The 24,244-nt window shown below is 42.2% G+C and overlaps 2 non-coding genes across 2 annotated transcripts; one reads left to right on the top strand and one right to left on the bottom strand.

Moving 5' to 3' along the window:
- Positions 1-884: 884 nt before the first annotated feature.
- On the bottom strand, positions 885-956 carry TRNAM-CAU (transfer RNA methionine (anticodon CAU)). The gene has a single exon. It is a non-coding gene; the product is annotated as a tRNA-Met (tRNA).
- Positions 957-20,370: 19,414 nt separating this feature from the next.
- TRNAA-AGC (transfer RNA alanine (anticodon AGC)) lies at positions 20,371-20,443 on the top strand. The gene has a single exon. It is a non-coding gene; the product is annotated as a tRNA-Ala (tRNA).
- The last annotated feature ends 3,801 nt before the right edge of the window (positions 20,444-24,244 follow it).

Consider the following 24,244-nt stretch of genomic DNA (forward strand, 5'->3'; position numbering starts at 1 on the left):
TTCTTTAAAATGTTAATTCCTTGAGGGTATCTCAAAGAAATTTGAATCTGTAGGGTATCACATTGTGTTTCTAAATGGATGATTAATAAATGTTTTTGAGTTATGAACGTTAACCTTTAGAAGGTTGGGAAGGAGGTGAACATTGTCATTAGTGATGATTACCTTTTATTGACAGTCTAGAACTCTGTCAGTTGCTTTACCTGCATTATCTTTTAATCCTCATGACCCTGAAATATGATCCTCATTTTGCAGAAAAGTTCTCAGTGGAGTGACTGAAAAGAGGTTTGTCCAAATTCACATAGCTAACAAAAGGCAGGGTTAACCTGGTTGGGTCCCAAAGTCTACTCTTTTCTCTTCATGTCAAGTTACTTTTATGTCAACAATGATAGGAACATTGAATGCAAGCTAAGGCAGAAAATTATGGTTATATTGGGGATGAACAAATTGTGGTTATTAAGGAATCTTCAAAAATAAGCCTGGAAACCACTGAAAGTTAGATCTTTTATAGACAAATTTGAGTGCACAAATGACTAATTTTCAGAGTAGGAATTTAAGACTATTGCCCTGATCTATAGACAAGGTTGAGGCAAATATTTCAGTTGAGCTTCAAGTCTCCACACCATCATGCACACGTTAGTATTCAGCACTTCTTTTTGAGAAGCCACAATGTCATTTTACCAAGTGATCCTAAAGATCTGACAAGTATGCTACCATATTACTAATAACTGGCTGCCGTCAAGTCCATTCTGACTCATGGTGACCCTATAGGACAGAGTAGAACTGCCCCCTAGGGTTTCTAAGGAGAAGCTGGTAAACTGGAAGTGACAACCTTTTGGTTAGCAGCCAAGGTTTTAAGCCACTGTGTCACCAGGGCTCTACTAAAATAGCAGAGGATGGTTTCGATCCATCGACCTCTGGGTTATGGGCCCAGCACGCTTCCGCTGCGCCACTCTGCTCCTTGGTTGTATTACTAATAGCCAAGCTTATACACTCCTGATGCATGTCAATATGTTAGCACATAGAATTGATGCCATTTTTTCCTATCATTAAAAATAAAAGTTCTAGATCAAATGATCAGATGGTTAGATCTGGAAATCTAGTTATGGCCTCATATGGTTTAATTAATGGAAGTCTCAAAATATTTTCAGAAAAAAAATCAAAACGAAACATTTTATTTCCAATGTGGAGATGGAGTAGGGCATAGCAGCCACTACTGCTTGTCTACACCACAGTCAGCCACTACCACCACCCACCATGCCCCCTTGAAAACAGAAAAATGACTTTATTCCCATAGCCCCATCTGTACTGCCCTGTGCTTGGAGGTGGTGGATACCATTCTCAGATCCAGAGCCTGAATTACGATCAAGCATGGTAATCATAGAAACCCTAGTGGTGTAGTGATTAAGAGCTCAGCTGCTACCAAAAGGTTGCCAGCTCAAATCTACCAGGCACTCCTTGGAAATCCTGTGGGGCAGTTCCTCTCTGTCCTTTAGGGTTGCTATGAGTTGGAATTGACTCCATGGCAATGGGCTTCAGGTTTTTGTTCTTGTTGTTAATCATAGAGGTTCCCATCTTTGTGGCAGTAAGTTTAGATAAGTGTATGTGATATAAATGTAGTAAATGAGACTGGGAAGCTTACAGAAGAAAAAAAAGGTTGTCCTCAAATTACGAAACACAGAGGTTTGTTTTCCTGCTAGACCATGTCTGAAATTGTGAAAGTTTGAAGTACTGCACAGGGACCAGCTGGAATATGAGACTCAGGTGTTGAAGATGGCAGAGTGCAAAGAGTCAAAGAACCTGAGTCCTGATGACATCATGGAGCTGCTGAATTAACCAGCCATGTAGCCTCCCTACCCTCTGGATTTATTCTTGTGTATGATATAAATCCACTTTTTTTTAACCCAGTCAAGTGTTGTTTTAATTGTTGTAGAGCTCTTGCTAAAAGCTTCCTGTTACTGGGGAAAGGTCTTTGGGTTAGACTTTTCATAAATATATTTTATAAGCCTTATGTTCCAAATCCTTCAGATTACTGGCAATGTGAAAAACTCAAATCCAACCATGTAAATAATATGAGAAATGTAAGTCTGTTGTGCACTTGGCTCACTAAGCTTTTTCTTTCATACTTGCAGACCAGGTGTTTTCTTTACTTGGGAGAGCTGTCAGCCACTAACTCTAGCCCAATCCTACTGTCCCACTGTCACTATCAGCCCAGCCCCATCTCCATCCAGCCCCCGGGAGTTTAAACAGCCACACTTCAAAGCTACATTCATGAAATTAGGATACAGCTACTATATATAGAAGGAATCCTGATGGTGAAAAACTCAAATGTCAGCAGTTCAAATCCACCAACCATTCAATGAGAGAAAGAAGTGGCAGTCTGCTTTCATACAGGCTTGGAAACTCTTTAAGTGACCCTGTCCTGCAGGATCACTATAAATTGAAATCAACTTGAGGGCAATGGGTTTGGTTCTTTGGTTTCCTGTATATAGAAGTTCACTGCTTTTCCCTTTATATATGTGAGTTTATGTGAGTTGGCATAGCGTGGGATCTCAGATCGGTGATAACCACCTAGATCACAAATTACACCCTTTCCTCATTCCTCATATATTTTTCTTATATAATCCACCACTCACGCATATAGAATTTTAATGTAAAATTAGTTATGGTAGACACTGAGGGTGCTGTCCTCAAGGAATTTACAATCTAGTGGGGAAGACAATTGAATAAGCAGTTGTTTACAACACAGGGTGATAAATACTACAATTGAGGTGTGTGCCTGGGCCCTGAGAGTACAGGAAGGAACACAACCCATACTGGAGAAAGAATTAATAGCTCATTCAGTTTGTGAGCCTTTCAGGTTTTCCATTTTGTTCACATTAGTCCCTGATAGCTGGTTTTTGGTTTACTCTTATTTTTGTTTGTTTTCCTTCCTAGGACAGCTGAACCTAAAATCTTTCTTCATTATCTGCTGTTTCCAGGGCCCTCACCATGAGGCTAAGGACCTGAGGTCAGAAGTAAATTGAATTAATGAGGCTCAAAGTTAGGCCACGGATTTTTACCTTCTCTTACACTGCACTGTTAATCGAAAGGAAAGGTCATTTGTTAGGCTCAAACCCACCAGCAACTCCTGGAGAAAAGACCTGGCAATTTGCTCCCTTAGAGATTGCAGCGGAGGAGCCCCTATGGGGCAGTTCTACTCTGTCCTACAGGGTCTCTGTGAGTTGGAGCCACTCTAAGGCACTCAACAACTTAGCTAGGAAGCCTGGGAGCAAATAGTGGGAGGGAGGCCAAGTGGACATCAGTCACAGCCTGAAATAGATGATAGAAAAGTACAAAACTCAAGAAATTTAAGTAACAATGCTGCTAAAGACACTGCCCTTCAAAGCCCTGGAGAAATGGATAAGGCATCTTACTAAAGATCAGAAGATTCCGGGTCCTACCTCTGGCTAGTCTGAGATTTTACCTTCTTGTTTTGCGGGGAAAGCAGGTTTTCCGAAGTGTTACATATGATACACATGCATTTTAAAAAAAAAAAATTCAGAAACCGCTTTTTTAACGAGGAGGCCCTCCTAGTTGTTGGGACTTCCTGTAGTTACCACTCCTCAGGAGAAGGGTCAGGAGCAGCAAGGGAGGCTGGTAAGGATTTACAAGGAATGAAATAAGAATCTCCTTCTATCACCACATACCTGGAGAGACAGGTTAGAGAAAAGTGAGGAAGGCTAAATAAGATTTACAGGAACAAAATTTGAATCTGGCACAAATCCACAAAAATAGTACCTTCTTTACCAGCCCATTTTGCATGAAAAAGTCTCCCATTTTGTGAATTCTTGGCTCTTTGTTTTAACTCTCTTTCCTGAGATTTAACACGGAATCCTCCGCAAATTGTGTGCCATTGCCTTCTAAATTCAACTGTCCAAGTTCACCCCAAAACGAGGTACAGCTACATAGCAAAAAAGACAGAAGCTCAAACCCCAAGGGCAAAGAGCACCACCCGTTGCGGTGCAGTTAGTTCTGACTCAGCGAACCTAAAGGATAGAGCAGAACTTCCCCATAGGGTTTCTAAGGCTGTAAACTTTAGGAAGCAGGTTGCCACATCTTTCTCCCCTGAGGCGCACAGGAGGTGGGGGGTGGGGTTTGAACCGACGCTAGACCGTGTGAAAATAACCTTGAAGTAGGAGAAGCAGGGGGTGAGCCGCGACTTCATCACCCAGAAACCGGTATGATCTTGATCCCATTTCTATCGAGTGACTGGTGTGTGCGTTGGGGGGGATGGGGGGCAGGAGGGAAGATCAACCAGGAAGAGGGAGCAGCAAAAGTTTAGGGAGACTTTCCACACTTATATCCACAGATAGTCAATCCCCCGCTGCGCTGATGTCCACCCTAAGCTCCCGGGCACCCAGAGGAGGTGACTTGAGGGCGGTCGCTGCCCAGATCCCTCCTTCTCCAGCAGGAAAATGCCTCCTGCGGCTCACAGGCACACCCAGGGGAGGAGCAGGGCCAGAGTCCTGGCTCCATGAATAGAGGAGTTTTTCTATCCTGGGGAACGGAGCAGGTCGCTGAGAGGCTGCAGAAAGAATCGAGTGACTTCGGAAAAGAGGGATACTTGGCCCCCGAGAGCCAGAGTTGGTCCTTTCATCTGCCCCTCCTCCCAGCCCGGCCATGCTTTAAGGAATTCAGTAGGCCATGTGGTGGTCCTGTGGGAGTATGAAGCTCAAAGTTTTCCTTTGAAATTTTGGAAGAGGTTATACACTGCTGGGCCGGAAGGACAGGTACAGTTCTCACTCTTTCTCACCGCCTTTCTGTTTACCCCGCCTCTGACAGTCACTATTAATGGCCACTGGGCGTCCTGCAGAGCCCTGGTGGTGCAGTGGTTAAGAGCTCAGACTGCTAACCAAAAGCAAGGCATTTAGACTCCACCAGCTGCTCTTGAAAACCTTGTAGAACAAACTTCTACTCTGTTCTATATAGTGTCAGTATGAGTCAGGATGAGGTCAAAGGGAACAGGGTTTTTGGTTTGTTGTGTCCTGCAGGAGCCCAGGTGCCACAGTGGTTGAAGCTCTGCTTGGCTAATCAAAAGGTCAACAGGTTATCACCTTAGCTGAAATGCAACCTACTGCCTGGCCTGTGTCTATTCCTATTTCCTGCTTTATCTGATTCCGTGGGCCTGGGCTCCCCTCACAGGCATTGACTGAAGAGAAAATTTCTTCTTCTTCTCCTAGACTGTCAAGCAACAAACAAACAAACCAACCAAAAAAACATTTAGCCCTTCAGCCCCCAGATCCTTGTGCAATTCCTAGTTTGAACTCACTCATTTATCAAAAGGGGAGTATTTCAATTCTCCAGAAATTTACACCAACTTCTGGTTGCCACTCCAAACCCACTATCTGTAAAAAGGGATTGTGAAAGTAGATGTTTTCTTAATGTCTCTGTTGGTTCAGCTTTCTTTTCTTCTGGAAACAGTAAGTCTATTGGCAATTTGTGCCAAGAAAACTAAACTCACCTTGAATCTTCACTTTAGGATCTTCATCAGATTGAGAGACAACCCCTCTGGCTGCTCCAGTGATAGCCCTGCCAGACAAGATGGTTAAATTCAGCATCAAAAGTAAGACTCAAGTCCTCTTTTGTGTGCTGTGCTGCTTGATGGAATGCTATTTCTCCTTGTACAGAAGCAGCAGTTCCTTAAGACTTCTCACATAACTCAACATGAGATCATCTTTGCAAAGTGCCTGCCACCCATGGCCATAGGATTAACGCTATTTTTTTTAGTGACCACTCAGGAGCTGAATGACCAGGGAGGCACTCAGTGCCCAGGGCATAGGTGTATACAGTATGCCCCCAAATGAGGATTTGTTAAATGATTGAAGGAGTTCGTCTCCACTGTCCTTCTCCATTAAAGATGTTCAGCATCTCTGCCTGAATTATTACGATAATAGCCTGATCCTTCTCCTGGCCTTTGCACTCAACTCTCAACTCTTTCCCCTGTTGGAATCGTCTGGAAATCCAGTTTAGTTATAGTACAACCTAAAATCACTGAAGAACAAACTTTTGGATACAGAGAGTATCAAACGCTTTATCATGACCCTCACAGTCCTTCATGAGAACAGCTGGCTTGTCTTCCAGCTTTATTCCTGGAAAATCCCCATGCACCCTCTGGACAAACAATGCCATTGCTAATTCACCTTCATTACTTATTGTTTCATTTTTCTTAAGAACTTGCACACTCCTGAAACACCCTTCAGTAAGGCAGCTGAACGTCTCCTCATCCTTAAAAATGTAATTGTGGGCATTGTCTTGAGTGGAGGTGGAAAGAGCTGTGGGAAGGAGACTGAAGGATAAAATATTGAGGAGACTCTTGCCTTCTTTCCCACTCTTGACTTGGTTGACAGTTGGTGCCCAGGAAAAAGGAACAGAAGAAGGTTTTCTTTATATCTCTTCTGAATAGAACAAGGCCTAACTTCCTGTTCAACCTTACAATCAGTGTCCAAGAGGGATGGATAGGGTGGCGTGGGTGGGAGAACAGAAATTTCTAGAGTGAGATGGCTTGAATTCAAAGTGAGTATGCTAATGCAAGATAGAGTAATAAGTACTATACAATCATGGAATGCCACTGTAAATAATTGACTACTTCTCTTTTTACATATTAGTTATGACAATTCCCTTTGTTTTAAACCAGTAAGAGCTCAAAATCACCTACTTCCTGACTTCAAAGCTGAGAATGAACTCCACTAAAATTTCATGAGTGGCTTAATCTTGCTTCCAGCTGTGGCAAGTTATCTTGTCCATTCCAGAAAACCAGAGAGCCTCACAGCTTGCCACCTTTCCTTAGCATAGTAATTATTTCTTCCTGAATTTACTCCATGAAGGAGCACAACACAGAGGAAAGTGTTTCCCCTCCATGTCACCAATTTCTGAACAGCCAGTAGCCACAAAGAGCATCATTCTAACCCGAGCCACTGGGGATAAACTGAGAGGATCTAGACTATGAATTTTATAAGAAACTTGCTGTAGGGGAGAAACAATAATTCAATATGCGTTCCCATACAGGATTTTATAAAGACGATGAAGAGAGAGACAGGTAGGGTATTGATTTAGCTGGTGAGGTCAGGGGAGGGCCCTATGAGAAACTGACATTTGAATTGTAGCCTGAGAGATGAGAGAGCCAAGGGTGCCAGGTCTGAAACAAGAGTAGAAGAGTTTGGAGTCTGACATCTGGGGCTGGGGTCTCTGTTGGCAGGCAGATGAGGATTCAGTGGAAGAGCCCAGCTCCGAAGCATACCGAAGTATAATAAATTTCTTTTTCTCAGTCTTTGAAACTGTACATCACAGGCTTAACAAGTCTTGAGTTCCTGAGGATGCATTCCATTTCCAGAGGACCCTTGTTGCTAGAGTCTCATCTTGGATCCTTGGTATCTGGAGCTTAGGCTGAAGGCTAATGTGGTTAGAGCATGGTGCTAGTAAAAACGAGCTTGTGGATTTAATCTCTGTGAGGTTTATTTTCTCTTTGGAGCGAAGGTTGCTGGCCCGACCCTCATGGACCCTGTATCTCTTTGACGTGCTGATGGCACCATGGTTGAGAGTTCCTTCGTTAACCAAAAGGTCCATGGTTCTAATCTACCAGCATCTCCCTTAGAAACTCTGTTGAGCAGTTCTTCGCTGTCTTATTGGGTTCTACCCTGTATTATAGGGTGACCAGAAGCCAAAAACAACTTGAGGGCAATGGGTTTTAGAATTGTTTTTGTTTCTGGTAGTGGCGCAATAGTTAAGTACTGTGCTGCTAACCAAAAGGTTGGAGGTTTTAACCCACCAGAAAAAAGACATAGGGATCTGTTCCCATAGAGATTACAGCATAGTAATCCCTATGGGGCAGTTCTACTCTGTTATATGGGGTTGCTAGAACTCCCTGGCAAACAACAGCAACAACATGGAGGATTTTGCTCTGGACTGCCATTCATTTAAAAAGATACAGGCACAATGGCCGGATTGGAGTGCATAGTCATAGCCGCAGTTAACTGCCACAGTGCCCACTGTTCTCACTCTGCCTGCCAGAATTTTGTACGTGAATTTTGTTTTGTTTCACAGCCTTACTTTCCCTGACTCTTTAGTTTTCTAAAATCCTTTTTCATGTGCTGCCCTGTGCATTCTCCCCTGCATCTGGCCCTTTTACCTGCCAGGCATTGGTCTTCCTTATTGGCTGGACTAAATCTCCACATAAATCTGTCTCACTTAGCAGAGATCCCTTCTCTTCACCATTGAAATTGGCTTCTCTCAGTATGGAGAATAGGGGTGATGTTCAAGCTCCTACCTTCTGAGATGTACCATTCGTCCTCCACGCAAAATGCCCAGCATAGCCTGGTGAATTTCTCCCTCTCCGAGGATCCCAGGCTGCTCAGGATTCCTTCCTCACTGCTTCTTCCTGGTTTCCTCCACTTTTTTCAGCCCCTAACTTGGAATTTTGATCGAGTCATTGTCAGCCGCATTCTCTATGTGCCTATAAAGAAAAAGCAAAAAGACCTATTGCCAATTGTTAGCAAGATTTGAACCTGCTGTCACAGGTGAGAAGCTCTGTGGTTCTCATCCGGAGAGCAGAGATCTCTACTACACGTAAGGGAAAGGAAGGCGGAAAGTGGAGAGAAGCCCTGTGTGTTACTTAAGTAGTGCTACTGTAACCGAAGTACCACAAGTGGATGGCTGTAACAAACAGAAATTTATTTTCTCACAGTTTATGAGGCTAGAAGTCTGAATTCAGAGCACCACCAGCTCTAGGGTCTCTCTCCATCTATTGGCTCTGAAGGAAGGTCCTGTCCCTTCTGACTTTTGCTACTGGGCCATCTTCAAGTGACACCTCTCTTCCCACATCTCTTGCTTGTTTAATCTCTTTTATATCTCTGAAGAGATTTCTTGTATATCTCGAAAGAGATTGATTTAAGACAAACCTTACACAACCCAGTAGGACAGAGTGGAGTGCTCCATAGGGTTTCCAAGGAGCAAATGATGGATTTGAACTGCCCACCTTTTGATTAGCAGCCATAGCTTGCTGTAGCTCTTAACCACTGTGCCACCAGGGCTCTAATTCTGTCTCATTAACTATCAAAGACAAAGACAACCCATTCCAAAGTGGGATTATAACCACAGTTATAGAGGTTAGGATTATAACACATAGTTTTGGGGGACACACTTCAATCTATAACAGCTGACCTACATGCCCCTACGTCTCTCAGGCAAAGTGCATGCACTGCCATTACACCCTGTCAGTCCATTTTTAGAGGCAAAGCCCTAAGTGCCACAGCCCTACTTCACTCTCCAGGCCATCCAGGCCTGCCAGGAAATTTCAAGTCTCAAAGATGTTTTCAGCACTGTAAACTCAGAGGAGTCAAATCATTTTCTTCAGGTCACATAAGTGTAAGGAGCAAAACTAGAAATGGAAAGCTGATTTTTCTTTTTTTAATTTAAAAAGCTTGGATGCAACAATTGTACTTCTAGGTATTTATGTACATGAGTTGAAAAATTATGTCCACACAAACTCTGCCGATGAATGTTTACAGAAGAGTTATTCATAATTTCCAACAATTGGAAGTAACAAAGATTCCCTTCAATAGGTGAATGGATAAACTGTGGCAAACCTATTCAATGGAACATTTTTCAGTGATAGAAGGAAGTGAGCTATCAAGCCATGAAAAGTTATGAAGGAGATTGAAATGCATATTACAAAGTGTATTAAGCGAGCCTTAAAAAAAAAAAATAAAACTACTTATTGTATGCTTCAAACTATAAGACATTCTAGAAAGGGCAAAACTGTAGAGACATAAAACAAAAACAAAAAACCCTTGGTTGACAGAGGTTCGGGGGAAGGAGGGAGTGATGAAAAGGTGGAGCCCAGGGGATTTTTAGGGCAATAAAACTATTCTGCATAATACTGTAATAATAGACACATGACATGCCTTTGTCAAAACCCATAGAACCGCACAACACAGACAGAACCCTAATTTAAACTACGGACTTTAGTTCATAATAATGTCTCAGTATTAGTTCATCAGTTGTAACAAACGTACCCCACTAATACAAAATGTAAATAATAGGAGAAACTGTGGGTGGACACGGAGTATATGGAAAGCTTTTGTAAGTTTCCAGTTATTTTTCTGTAAATTTAAAACTCTTCTGAAAATAAGACCTATTAAATTTTAAAAAATAAACAAATGTATGCCTTCCTTTAAACAAGCACACTATCTCTGCATATACATTTCACCACATCAGCTCATTCATGCATTCATTCATTTAACAAATCCTTATAAACGTGTAGATTTAGTCTTGCATTCATCAGACATGAATTCAGAGTCTATTCCATGTCCACCATTCCCATGCTCTTAACTCCTCCCTCAAATCTCTTCACCCAATGTCTTGACAAATACTGTAGGAACTTTCTGCACAACCTCTCTAGAATCTTGCTCTTTCTTCTCTTTCATGTATGTTCTCATTCCATCTACAATGTGTGGAGGATGCATTTTGGAACAGGCAGTGCAGTGGGTGCCGGAGATGCAGAAAGACTCATGCTACTATCTTCAGGAGGTGACGAGACAACAGAGGATAAACCTCAATCCTTAAATACTTTTAGAAGTTCCTTTCTTTTCTCCCAATTTCAGTTTCACTATTTTTAAACTTGTTAACATTTAGAGCTAAAACCCTTTTCCTAAAATGTTACTTTGAATTCTTCAAAGATTCTTAAACCCCCACAATATTCTCCCAACATAATTCCAAGTGTCCATGCTTTTCAATCACTGCTTCCCGACACGAGTATTTTAAATACGGATACACACAAATAAACAGGTATTCTTTTTTTTTTTTTTCACTTAGAGGATTTAAGTTTATTTTTAAGAACTCTTCAATATTGCCATTTGTTGCCTAAATTATGCAGATATTTGCACCAGTAGAAATAATTAGACTTCATTTTTGTAGAATTTAGAGTTTCACATCAATACGTTTGAAAGAGTTAACTAAGCAGACAGCTTTGATAACTCAAAGTGGTTGGTCTCATTTTTATTTCCTTTTGACATAAGACTTGGCACAAGCCTATTACAAGCAATGCTCATTTACTGCTGCACTTTTTAGTAATAAATCTGGTTTACATCTATGGAAAATATAGTGTAGAATTGAAGACATGTCCCATTATCTGGGCAATTTGTTTTATAAACTTATACCAAAATAAATAGAAAGCATTGCCAGTATTTCTTCTTCCTCTGTGGGCAGCAGATCAGTAGGAAAAAAAACAAAACAAAACAAAAACCTGCTTCAACAGGGACATTGAAAGTTCTAGCTTTTCAGCCTGTTTCCTGAATGTGCTCTGATTAAAAGAGGATCTGAAAGTCTGATAGTCTCTATTTCCTTTCTCAGTGTCACAAATGCGTTCAGAATGTTGACTCCAGTTAAAGAAGAGCTGGATTGCATTACCTTAAGCATTTCTTCATATTGGTTAGAGGAAGTGATTTGGGTAAGGACTTAAGTCATAGATATGCAAGACTGGTTTTCTCAGGAAACAGTTATTGAAAGGGATTTTTTGAGATGAAATAAAACTCAGCATAGAGAGTGGAGCCAAGATGGCGGAATAGACAGAGGCTTCTGACTTTTTTTTTTTTTTTCCATCTAGACCTCTTAGAACAAAGACCCCAAAAAACAAGTGAAAGGAGTATATTTGTGACAAGCTGGGAGCCCTGACCATCAAACGCAAGCTTAGACAATGAACTGAGGGGCGGGGGGATGAAGAGGCTGTTCAGAAGCAGAGAGGAGTTACCGGACCTGAATCGCCAGGAGCCCTCAAGCAGCATTCCCGGATCGGCAGGGGCAGCGGGGTGGTCCTAGTGTTTGGCCGGAGTTTCCTCAGGAAGAAGCAGCCAGCCACACAGCCCACTCACACCTCCGGAACCTGAAGAGAAGGGCGCTCTCGGCAAAAGCTAAGTACTTGCGTATATTTTCCCGTGCCCGCCCACCCCCAACCGGGCCTCAGCGGCTGAATCTCTAGGCCTAAGATAGGCCCAGGTGAACACCTAGAGCCATCCTTCCAGCCTTGGGGAACAGAAAAATTTGTAATTGGGGGGAAAAGATAATTTGCTAGCTCCATTAACCGGGGGAGCTCAGGACAGAAACGGTTCCTGTTCAGGCATAAACCATCCGAGGAACCTGAACACCTTTCCCTTCTGCATTGACCTGTGTGGGCCTGTTTCGGGAGAATAGGCCCTTGTTGGCAAACTTCAACCATTTCAGCTGTGCGGTGGAGAGGTGGGTTTTTGACGTTTGATATTGCTTTGCCTATTAAACAAGGTCCTCACCTACCCACATCAGGGACCTAAGGACTGGTAGCTCCACTCAGGTCACCCAGCCACCCACGACAGGGGTCCAAAGATAACTGGTACCTCCCAGTCCTTACAACCAAAAACTTTGGGTGCCCATGGTCCCTCTGCAGAACCCATGCACTAGCATGCTCTAGGGAACAGGGACACATCTTCCTCAGAGACACTTGTGGGTTGGTTCTCAGCCCCCTGCCTTGTTCAGAGTGTGTCCACCTGCTGCAATCAGGTACTGGTATATACACCAATCACCCCTGGCCCTCTAAGACTGTAGGACAGAGCCTGTACCACACACTTGATGATCAGCTACCTGGAAACCTCAGCTGAATTCATACAAGAAAACTGAATGGACTCCTAGACTGATATACCTGACAACAGCTCTAGCCAGCTGGGGACAGGACACCAGAGCTCCAAAGGTGAAAATAATCAAGCTAGCTCACTCAAGCAACCCATAGGGGTATACCAAAACAAAACAAAGCGAGCAGCTACAACACAGCAAGCAAAAAATAATACAATAACTTATAGATGGCTCGGAGACTCCAGTCAGCATCAAGTCACATAAAGAAACAGACCATAATCACCTCAACAGGCTCTCAAAACAAAGAATCCAGGAATCTTCTAGATAAAGGTGCATTCCTGGAATTACCAGAAGGACAATACAAATGTTTAATATACAAAACCCTTCAAGACATCAGGAAGGACCTTAGGTAATATGAAGAACAAGCCAAGAAACACACAGATAAAACAATTAAAGAAATTAGAAAGATTATTCAGGAACATAATGAAAAGTTTAATAAGCTGCAAAAATCCATAGACAGACAGAAATCAGAAATTCAGAAGATTAACAATAAAATTATAGAATTAGACAACTCAGTAGAAAGTCAAAGGAGCTGAATTGAGCAACTAGAAGCTAGAATTTCTGAACTCGAAGATAAATCACATAGCACTAATATACTTGAAGAAAAATCAGATAAAAGAATTTAAAAAATGAAGAAACCTTAAGAATCATGTGGGACTCTATCAAGAGAAATAACCTGCGAGTGATTGGAGTATCAGAACAGGGAGGGATAACAGAAAATACAGAGAAAACTGTTGAAGATTTGTCGGCAGCAAACTTCCCTGATATTGTGAAAGATGTGAAGATTTCTATCCAAGATGCTCATCAAACTCCACATAAGGTAGATCTTAAAATAAAATCACCGAGACATATTATAATCAAGCTTGCCAAAACCAAAGATAAAGAGACAATTATAAGAGCAGCAAGGGATAAATGAAAAGTCACCTACAAAGGAGAGCCAATAAGAATAAGCTCAGCCAACAGATACATGAGAAAATGCTCTCGATCATTAGCCATTAGAGAAATGCAAATTAAAACTACGATGAGATTCCATCTCACACCAGCAAGGCTGGCATTAATCCAAAAAACACAAAATAATAAATGTTGGAGAGGCTGCGGAGAGATTGGAACTCTCATACACTGCTGGTGGGAATGTAAAATGGTACAACCACTTTGGAAATCTATCTGGCGTTATCTTAAACACTTAGAAATAGAACTACCATACAACCCAGAAATCCCACTCCTGGGAATATACCCTAGAGATACAAGAGCCTTCATACAAACAGATATATGCACACCCATGTTTATTGCAGCTCTGTTTACAATAGCAAAAAGTTGGAAGCAACCAAGGTGTCCACCAACGGATGAATGGGTAAATAAATTGTGGTATATTCACACAATGGAATACTACGCATCGATAAAGAACAGTGACGAATCTGTGAAACATTTCATAACATGGAGGAACCTGGAAGGCATTATGCTGAGCGAAATGAGTCAGAGGCAAAAGGACAAATATTGTATAAGACCACTATTATAAGATCTTGAGAAAGAGTATAAACTGAGAAGAACACATACTTTTGTGGTTACGAGGTGGGGAGGGAGGGAGAGTGGGAGAGGGTTTTTTACTGATTAATTAGTAGATAAGAACTACTTTAGGTGAAGGGAAGGACAATACTCAATACATGGAAGGTCAGCTCAACTGGACTGGACCAAAAGCAAAGAAGTTTCCGGGATAAACTGAATGCTTCAAAGGTCAGCGGAGCAAGGGCGGGGGTTTGGGGACCATGGTTTAAGCGGACTTCTAACTCAATTGGAAAAGTAATTCTATTATGAAAACATTCTGCATCCCACTTTGAAATGTGGCGTCTGGGGTCTTAAATGCTAACAAGCGGCCATCTAAGATGCATCAATTGGTCTCATCCCACCTGGAGCAAAGGAAAATGAAGAACACCAAGGTCACATGATAACTGAGAGCCCAAGAGACAGAAAGGGCCACATGAACCAGAGACCTACATCATTCTGAGACCAGAAGAACTAGTTGGTGCCCGGCCACAATCGATGACTGCCCTGACAGGGAGCACAACAGAGAACCCCTGAGGGAGCAGGAGATCAGTGGGATGTACACCCCAAGTTCTCATAAAAAGGCCATACTTAATGGTCTCACTGAGACTAGAGGAATCCCGGCAGTCATGGTCCCCAAACCTTCTGTTGGCACAGGACAGGAACCATTCCCGAAGACAACTCATCAGACATGAAAGGGACTGGACAGTGGGTAGGAGAGAGATGCTGATGAAGAGTGAGCTAATTATATCAGGTAGACACTTGAGACTGTGTTGGCATCTCCTGTCTGGAGGGGGGATGGGAGGATAGAGAGAGTTGGAAGCTGGCAAAATTGTCACAAAAGGAGAGACTGGAAGGGCTGACCCATTAGGGGGAGAGGAAGTGGGAGTACGGAGTAAGGTGTATATAAACTTATATGTGAAAGTCTGACTTGATTTGTAAACATTCACTTGAAGCTCAATAAAAGTTATTAAAAAAAAAACTGAACTACAAAAAGACAAATAACCCTATTAAAAAATGGGCAAAAGTTATGAATAGACATTTCATTAATGAAGGTATTCAGGTAGCTAACAGATATATGAGGAAACGTTCACAATCATTAGCCATTAGAGAATTGCAGATCAAAACTACAATGAGATTTCATCTCACTCCAACAAGGCTGGCATTAATCCAAAAAACACAAAATAATAAATGTTGGAGAGACTGTGTAGAGATTGGAACACTTATACACTGCTGGTGGGAATGTCGAATGGTACAACCACTTTGCAAATCCATTTGGCGCTTCCTTAAAAAGCTAGAAATAGAACTACCATACCATTCAACAATTCCACTCCTCAGAATATATCCTAGGGAAAAAAGAGCCTATACATGAACAGATATATGCACACCCATGTTTCTTGCAGCACTGTTTACAATAGCAAAAAGATAGAAGCAACCAAGCTGCCCATCACGGGTTGAAGGGATAAATTATGGTCTATTCACACAATGGAATATTACGCATCGATAAAGAACAGTGAGGAATCTGTGAAACATTTCATAACATGGAGGAACCTGGAAGGCATTATGCAGAGTGAAATTAGTCGTTTTCAAAAGGATAAATATTGTATAAGACCGCTATTATAAGAACTGGAAAAATAGTTTAAACTGAGAAGAAAACATTCTTTTGTGTTTACCAGATGGGGGAGGGAGGAAGGGTGGAAGAGAGGTATTCACTAATTAGAGAGTAGATAGGAACTACTTTAGGCTAAGGAAGTCACAGCACACAATACAGGGGAGGTCAGCACAACTGGACTAAGCCAAAAGCAAAGAAGTTTCCTGAATAAAATGAATGCTTCGAAGGCCAGTGTAGCAGGGGCAGGGGTCTGGGGACCATGGTTTCAGTGGACATCTAAGTCAACTGGCACAATAAACTCTATTAAAAAAACATTCTCCATCCCACTTTGAAAAGTGTTGGCTGCGGTCTTCAAACCTAGCAAGCAGCCATCTAAGATGCATCAATTGGTCTCAACGCACCTGGATCAAAGGAGAATGAAGAACACCAAGGACACGAGGCGATTACGAGCCAAAGAGACAGAAGGGGCCACACGAACCAGAGACTACATCATCCTGAGACCAGAAGAACTAGTTGGTGCTTGGGTACAACTGATGACTGCCCTGACAGGGAACACAACAGAGAACCCCGAGGGAGCAGGAGAGCACTAGGATGCAGACCCCAAATTCTCATAAGACCAGACTTAATGGTCTGACTGAGACTAGAAAGACCTTGGTGGTCATGACCCCCAGATCTTCTGTTTCCCCAGGACAGGAACGATTCCTGAAGCCAACTCTTCAGACATGGTTTGGACTGGACAATGGGTTGGAGAGGGATCCTGGTGAGGAGTGAGCTTCTCTGATCAGGTGGACACTTGAGACTATGTTGACATCTCCTGTCTGTAGGGGAGATGAGAGGGTAGAGGGGGTTAGAAGCTGGCCAAAAGGACATAAAAAGAGAGAGTGGAGGGAGAGAGCGGTCTGTCTCATTAGGGGGAGAGTAATTGGGAGTGTGTAGGAAGGTGTATATGGGTTTTTGTGTGAGAGGCTGACTTGATTTGTAAACTTTCACTTAAGGCACAGTAAAATTTATTTAAAAAAAATTCAGCCTAGGATGGGCAATCAAGACTTAATATTATATGTATATGCTTTTGGACCTTTACAAATCAAGTGATTCAATATCTGGACCCAGCATGCTATGTTAAGGTGAATTGTCAAGTGTTTGGCTACAGATAATAAAAAGTGGGTAGTTGAAATCTACTCCATGGCAATGGGTTTAATGTGTTACCACAGGGATGCAAGACTAAGATGTCACTGGGGGTGGATAGTGGGAAGCTTTCTGTTCTACATTTGTGTTTCTACTGTATTTTGGAGATGGAGATTATTGAAGCAAAAAAAAAAAAAAAAAATCAAAGAGGAGAGGACTTAAACCCCTGAAAACTTGTGAAACTTTCTGGGTTAAGACTAAGCCATTTTTAAAGAATAAAATATATGATGATTTGGAGGTGGTCTTGGATTTTATCCCTTTTATTGGGGGGTTGTACATTCTTCAATATTATAACAGTTTATTCCTGTTGTATAGAAGAAATAGTCTCTGTCATCTTTCTAGGAATACCATACTTACTTTAAAATCTTGTTCTAATTGTTTTATCAGGTCTGTTTACTCAGATGTAAATAATCGTTTGCTGAGTTTGCATCTCTTTCACTGTGTTGCTTTACTTAATTGTTTGGTGATGTCATTCTTTTTCTTTTTTAATAATTTTTATTGTGATTTAAGTGAAAGTTTACAAATCAACTCAGTCTCTCACAGAAAAACTTATACACACCTTGCTACACACTCCCAATTACTCTCCCCCAAATGAGACAGCCCACTCTCTCCCTCCACTCTCTCTTTTTGTGTCCACTTCATCTGCTTCTAACCCCTTCTACCCTCTCATCTCCCCTACGGACAGGAGATGCCAACATAGTCTCAGGTGTCCACCTGATCCAAGAAGCTGACTCCTCACCAGCATTCCTCTCCAATCCATTGTCCTCTCTAATCCACGTCTGAAGAGTTGGCTTCGGGAATGGTTCCTGTCCCCTGGGCCGACAGAAGCTCTGGGGGTCATAACCACCGGGGTCCTTGTAGTCTCAGTCAGACCATTAAGTCTGGTCTTATGAAAATTTGGGGTGTGCATCCTGCTGTTCTCCTGCTCCCTCAGGAGTTCTCTGTTGTGTTCCCTGTCAGGGCAGTCATCGATTGTAGCCAGGAGCCATCTAGTTCTTCTGGTCTAAGGATGATATAGTCTCTGGTTTACGTGGCCCTTTCTGTCTCTTGGGCTAATAATTACCTTGTGTCCTTGGTGTTCTTCATTCTCCTTTGATCCAGGTGGGTTCAGACCAATTGATGCATATTAGACGGCTGCTTGCTAGCGTTTAAGACCCCAGACACCACTCTTCAAAGTGGGATGGAGAATGTTTTCTTAATAGAGTTTATTATGCCAATTGACTTAGATGTCCACTGAAATTATGGTCCCCAATCCCCTGCCCCTGCTACACTGGCCTTCGAAGCATTTATTTTATTCAGGAAACTTCTTTGCTTTTGGCTTAGTCCAGTTGTGCTGACCTCCCCTGTATTGTGTGCTGTCTTTCCCTTCACCTAAAGCAGTTCTTATCTGCCAACTAATTGGTGAATACTCCTCTCCCACCCCCCCCACCCACCCCCTTTTGTAATCAGAAAACAATGTTTTCTTCTCAGTTTAAACTATTTGTCAAGTTCTCATACTGGTGGTCTTATACAATATTTGTCCTTTTGCATCTGACTAATTTCACTCTGCATAATGCCTTCCAGGTTCCTCCATGTTATGAAATGTTTCAAAGATTTCTCACTGTTCTTTATCGATGTGTAATATTCCATTGTGTGAATAGACCATAATTTATTTATCCATTTGTCCCTTGATGGGCACCTTGGTTGCTTCCATGTTTTTGCTATTGTAAACAGTGCTGCAAGGAACATGGGTGCGCATATATCTGTTCGTGTAAAGGCTCTTATTTCTCTAGGATATATTCCAAGGAGTGGGATTGCTGGATCCTATGGTAGTGCTATTTCTAGCTTTTTAAGGAAGCGCCAAATACATTTCCAAAGTGGTTGTATCAGTCTACATTGCCACCAGCAGTGTATAAGTGTTCCAATCTCCCCACAGTCTCTCCAACATTTATTATTTTCTGTTTTTTGGATTAATGCCACCCTTGTTGGAGTAAGATGAAATCTCATTGTCATTTTGATCTCCAATTCTCTAATGGCTAATGATCGTGAATATTTCCTAGCTACCTGAATATCTTCTTTAGTGAAGTGTCTCTTCATATCTTTTCCCTATTTTTTAATAGGGTTATTTGTCTTTTTGAAGTTGAGTTTTTGCAGTATCATGTAGATTTCAGAGATCAGACGCTGATCAGAAATGTCAAACAGGTATTCTCACAAAAAAATGTTCTCTCAGCCCTGTATTCCCTCCTCACCGCCATTTCTCAAGGTCCACTCTTGAATCCTTCAGTCTAGTATGATCTTGCCTCAGGACCCCCATAGCTCCTTTCTTTAATAATGTGAAGACTTTTGCTGTTCTCTCATATGATGGGGATATATGATTTCTACATCACACATTTCAATGGGAATTGAGCCCAAATCTCTCAGAAAATAGAAAGAAAGGAAACTCACAAATCAAGGAGTTTCCGGATGCTAGTGGTTATCAAGCACGCATAACAAATGTAAAATCTTGGTTCGAAATCCAGCAGACATTCTTGGAGCTGCATGCGTTCCGGAAGCCCTGATGGCGTAGTGGTTAAATGCTATGGTTGCTAGCCAAAAGATCAGCAGTTCGAATCCACCAGGTGCTCTTTGCAAAGTCCATGGGCCAGTTCTATTCTGCCCCATAGGGTCACTATGAGTCGGAATCGACTGGACCGCAGTATGTTTTGTTTTTTGATTTGCCTTCCAGAATTAGGGAGAGTCTGTCCCGTTGCCTACTCATGGATGGTCACAGCTGCGGGGAGCAAATGACAATCACGCCTTTCAAAGAGTCAGATGGTCATCCTAAGACAGCTGTGCCACATAGCTAGACCGTTCTGGCTTGATCCCCTCTAGTTGGGACTTCCTCTCTTCTCGAAAATCAAAAGCATAAAATGTTGGCGGAGCCTGAGCTTTGCCATCGCGTCCTTTTCTTCTCCCTATCGGGACAGCTGACTGAGCAGTCAAGACGCTCTTGCCCCAGGCCCTTTCGGGCTGAGTCCGGGTTTCATTGTAATCTACTGAAAACCAAACCCATTCGCGTACAGTGGATTCCTACTCTTGGAGACCCTATAGGACAGAGTAGAACCGCCCCCACAGGATTTCCAAGGTTGTAAATCTTTGCGGAAGCAGGCTGCCACATCATTCTCCTGCGGAGCCGCTGGTGTGTTCAAAACTTTCGGTTATCAGCGGACCACTTAAGCACTGTACCACCAAGGATCCCTACAGTTCCGGTATAATGACCTGGAAAAGACTGGTACTCTGAACTGCTGGAGATAATGCATACTGGAGTGTGGACTGGCAGATGGATTCCTGAATTAAGGTAGCATAAAGCAATTTAGCGAAGTGGGGAATTAGCTCAAGTGGTAGAGCGCTCGCTTAGCATGCGAGAGGTAGTGGGATCGACACCCGCATTCTCCAACTTTTGCATTTCAGACTTTGACCTTTGAAAAACGAGAAAATACTGAACTCTTTGAAATTAGATGTCTAAGTGCATGCTTCTTCAGTTTTATTACTTATGGGCACTTAAAATACATAGATCTAGAGTTTTATAATTTGTTTTTTCACAGAGGCTGTGATTTCAAGAGGGCGTTGCATGTCCAGTTCCTATTTTTCTCCCTGTTCTTCCTGCCTCTTGGCCCTAAATGCAGTCACAGACCTGAGGAGTGCAGGGCAGAGACCAGAAATAAAGCCCCAGCTTCTTGGCTAGAGGATTGAAATGGGGAACCCCAAGCAACAAGAAAGTACCTCTGAGACTGTGGAGGATAGGAGTTCAAGAACTGTAACCCATAGAGTTGTCTGAACCTATAAAGTTGTCTGAACTCCAGGATGCTTTTCAGAGCTATGAATATGTGTCTCCCATCCTAAGCAACACTCCATGAACTTTGAGACTGAACTAAGAAATAGACTACTGCCCAAGTCTATACTGGATACTCTCCAACCTGCCTTTAAGTGGTAAGTGTAGATTATGATGCATAGTTGTGTTCCCAAAATTCAACTGGACTGAATACAATCATTATAGATCTCTTAGCAGAATCAATGATATGTAATCTTGAAAAAAAAAACACGGAAGACAGCATTATAAGTTCAGTTTGGGGTGTTAAAAAGGACATGTGGCTAGTCACATAAATGCAAGTGGAGGTAGAGAGTAAAAGAGGAAGTTTGGACTGGAGATAAAGTTGGGAACTATTTATTCTTTCTCTCAGTCAGTCAGTCAGTCAGTGAGTCAGCTAATGCTAACAGAGCTCCTCTTATGTTTCATGTCAAACAAAGGAGACTGTGGAAGGTGAAAGTGGAATTGAGATCTCTGAGGGTGTAAGATCCAGGTCATTGGAACATCAGAGTAAAAAGGCAGACACAATTGTCCCAGGTCGCGCAGCCCATAGGGTCCTATCACCTGGTGTGGACTTCACACCACCTGGTTGTGGAATTCTTCCAGCTATCATTGGCTTAGATGGAGTGACTTTATATAGAAATGATTATGATTTTAGAAAACTGGAAATTGGCCAAACAGTCTCTTGGAGACTAAGATTGTATATCTCAGTTCCTCAGTGAGCGTTCCTCAAAGAGGTGCACTATTGGTGAAGCCAGCAGCATCTCAAGCTCATAATCTGAAGGTCCTGAGTTCAAGACTCTGAAGGGGCATGTATTCCTCTTTTCACACTCCACAGAAAAATGCACCACAGTAAAAACAAAAAATAAAAAAACATTTCCATTGAGGTGACTCCCACTCAGGGACAGAGTAGAACTGGCACATAGGGTTTCCAAGGAGCTGATGGTGGATTCACAATGTCGACCTTTCCTTTAGCAGCCGAACTCTTAACCACTGCGCCACCGGGACTCCCAACACCATAAAAGCATCAGACAAATCCTGTCAAATAATGATTTGAAGACTGGCCCCATTATTCGCTGAGAAATGCTGAATTTTGTAGTCTTTTGAGGCTGTCAGGGGTTTGAATAAAATGGAAGAATAAAGTGGTTTCGATTTCCCCAATAAACTGCAAGCCGGGTTTTATCCTTCATCTTCCTCACCATCTCATGAAGAAAACAGAACTTTCTCTCCCAACTTTGGCTTTGATGGTGCCCAACCTGCAGATGTGGGTGCAAGAAGTTTTAAAGTCATTCATTCATTTATTCAGCTGACAAATATTTCTTGAGTACATATCCTGTGTCAGGGAGTATTGTGGGAGCAAGAATTTCAAGAGTGAGTAACACACAAAAATCCCACACATGTAGAAATCCATTGCCATCCAGTCGATTCCCACTCATAGCAACCCTACAAGACAGAGAAGAACTGCTCCATAGGGTTTTCAAGGAGTGGCAGGTAGATTCAAACAGCTGTTAGCAGCCTGAGCTCTTAACCACTGCACCACTGGGGCTCCCCACCCTTGGTAGAGCTACATCCTAATTCACAGTGCGGGGGATGGGGGAGAAATAGACAAGAACCAAGAAGAAAAATGCTTCCAAATGTGGTGAAGATATAAGAAAGTAACTAATAAGAAAATAAAGAGATTAGAAATTGAAGGTGGTGTGTTCAGCTTGCAAAGGAAGAGACAAGAAATTTGTCACCTTGAAGATGCCATTTCATCTTTTCTTCCTCAAGCCAGGTCCTCTAACACTGTCATTAGAATGATTTTTACCTATGAAGGCAACTGGAGGTTATGAGAGATTCTTTCTCTAAAGTTTTGTTGGCTTAGTTCGATGAATGGTGGTATAGGAGGCCTGAGGTGGAACTCCTTCACATGTTTCTTCATTTAGAAAATGAGGACTAGAAAATGCCCTGGGTAGATTAATACCTAGAGGATGACCACAGCAATAGGAGCTACTTCTGTATTAGGTGCCATTTCCCTGTACAACACTGGTCTCTGGCACAGAGCTTGTAGCATAGGTGCTCATTAGGGACTAGACAAATGGATTTACAGATGAAGATTAGAATCCACCAGGGTTGTTGTTACAGACTAAATTAAGCTCACCACCTCCCAATACTTGTTGGAGTCCTGACCCCTATAGCTATGGATGTAATCCCATTTGGGAATAGGGTTTTCTTGGTTATGTTAATGACGCCACATCAATGTAGGGTGTATCCTAAACCTAATTTCTTCTGAGTGATGTAAAGAGTAACATAGACACATGAACAAGTCAGCACAAATGGGGGAAGACAGAAGCACATGTGAGGATCACCAAAGCACCAAGGAATATGAAACCCAGAAGGTATAGAACCTGAGACAAGGATCTTCCCCTAAAGGCAACAGAGAAAGAATCTTCCCCTAGAGCTGGTGCCCTGAATTCAGACTTCTAGCCTCCTAAACTGAAAGACAATAATTTTATGTTCTTTAAAGCCACCCACTTGTGGTATTTTAGTTACAGTAGCACTAGATAACTTAGACAGTTCTCTTCCCGGAAAGAACTGGCTTTCCTCTAAGGTTCCCGATATTCCCAGGTAAGGAAAGAATCTTAAGTTGTCTTCAAAAATTAAGCATTTTCTGGAAAAAGCAGGAAGCCCAACTATAAAAACCAAAGGGAAACCCAACAGAGTAGAATGGTCCAGGAGGGTTCCCAAGTAGCAGCTGGAGGATTCAAACTGCTGACATCTTGGTTAGCAGCTGAACAACTAACCACTGGGGCCACCAGTGCTCTAAGAAGCACTACTGAAAACAAACAAACAAAACCAAAACCATTAGCATACCATACCATGCAATTCATAGCGACCCTACTAAAAAACAAACAACCCCTTTGTCCTCCATTCTATTCAGACTCATACCAGCCCTATAGAAGGGCATAATTTGACCCCATAGAAAGGCCTCAGGAAAAAAGATAATATCTAGGAAAATCAGGATTAAAGTAGCAAATGGGTTACCAGAACAAGATTTCTATGGTGGAGGGAAACAAGTGCTCAATATGGCAATTTTAGATCCAAAATTTGCAGGGCAGATTTGCCAGAATTTTTCTCTGTTGATCTGAGAAAGAAAAGGAAGAAAAGAAACTTGTCCTACAATCCAGGAGAAAGAAAGACCTTTCCTGTGATTTTTGCCTAAAAATCCTAACAGATAATTAGGATCAAAAGGGATTCTGACCTTGGAGTATCAGTGTTCTCTCTGTCAACCTTTCCTTCAAAACTAACTCTGAGGAAAAGCCCTGATTTCCATATCTTTGAGATGTCTTAAAATTCTCCTGCCCCTCCCTCAGCTTATCCCTGTCCCACGATCTTAAGGTTTTCCTACC

This window comes from Elephas maximus, chromosome 1 (genome assembly GCF_024166365.1).
Source record: "Elephas maximus indicus isolate mEleMax1 chromosome 1, mEleMax1 primary haplotype, whole genome shotgun sequence".
Lineage (NCBI taxonomy): Eukaryota > Metazoa > Chordata > Mammalia > Proboscidea > Elephantidae > Elephas > Elephas maximus.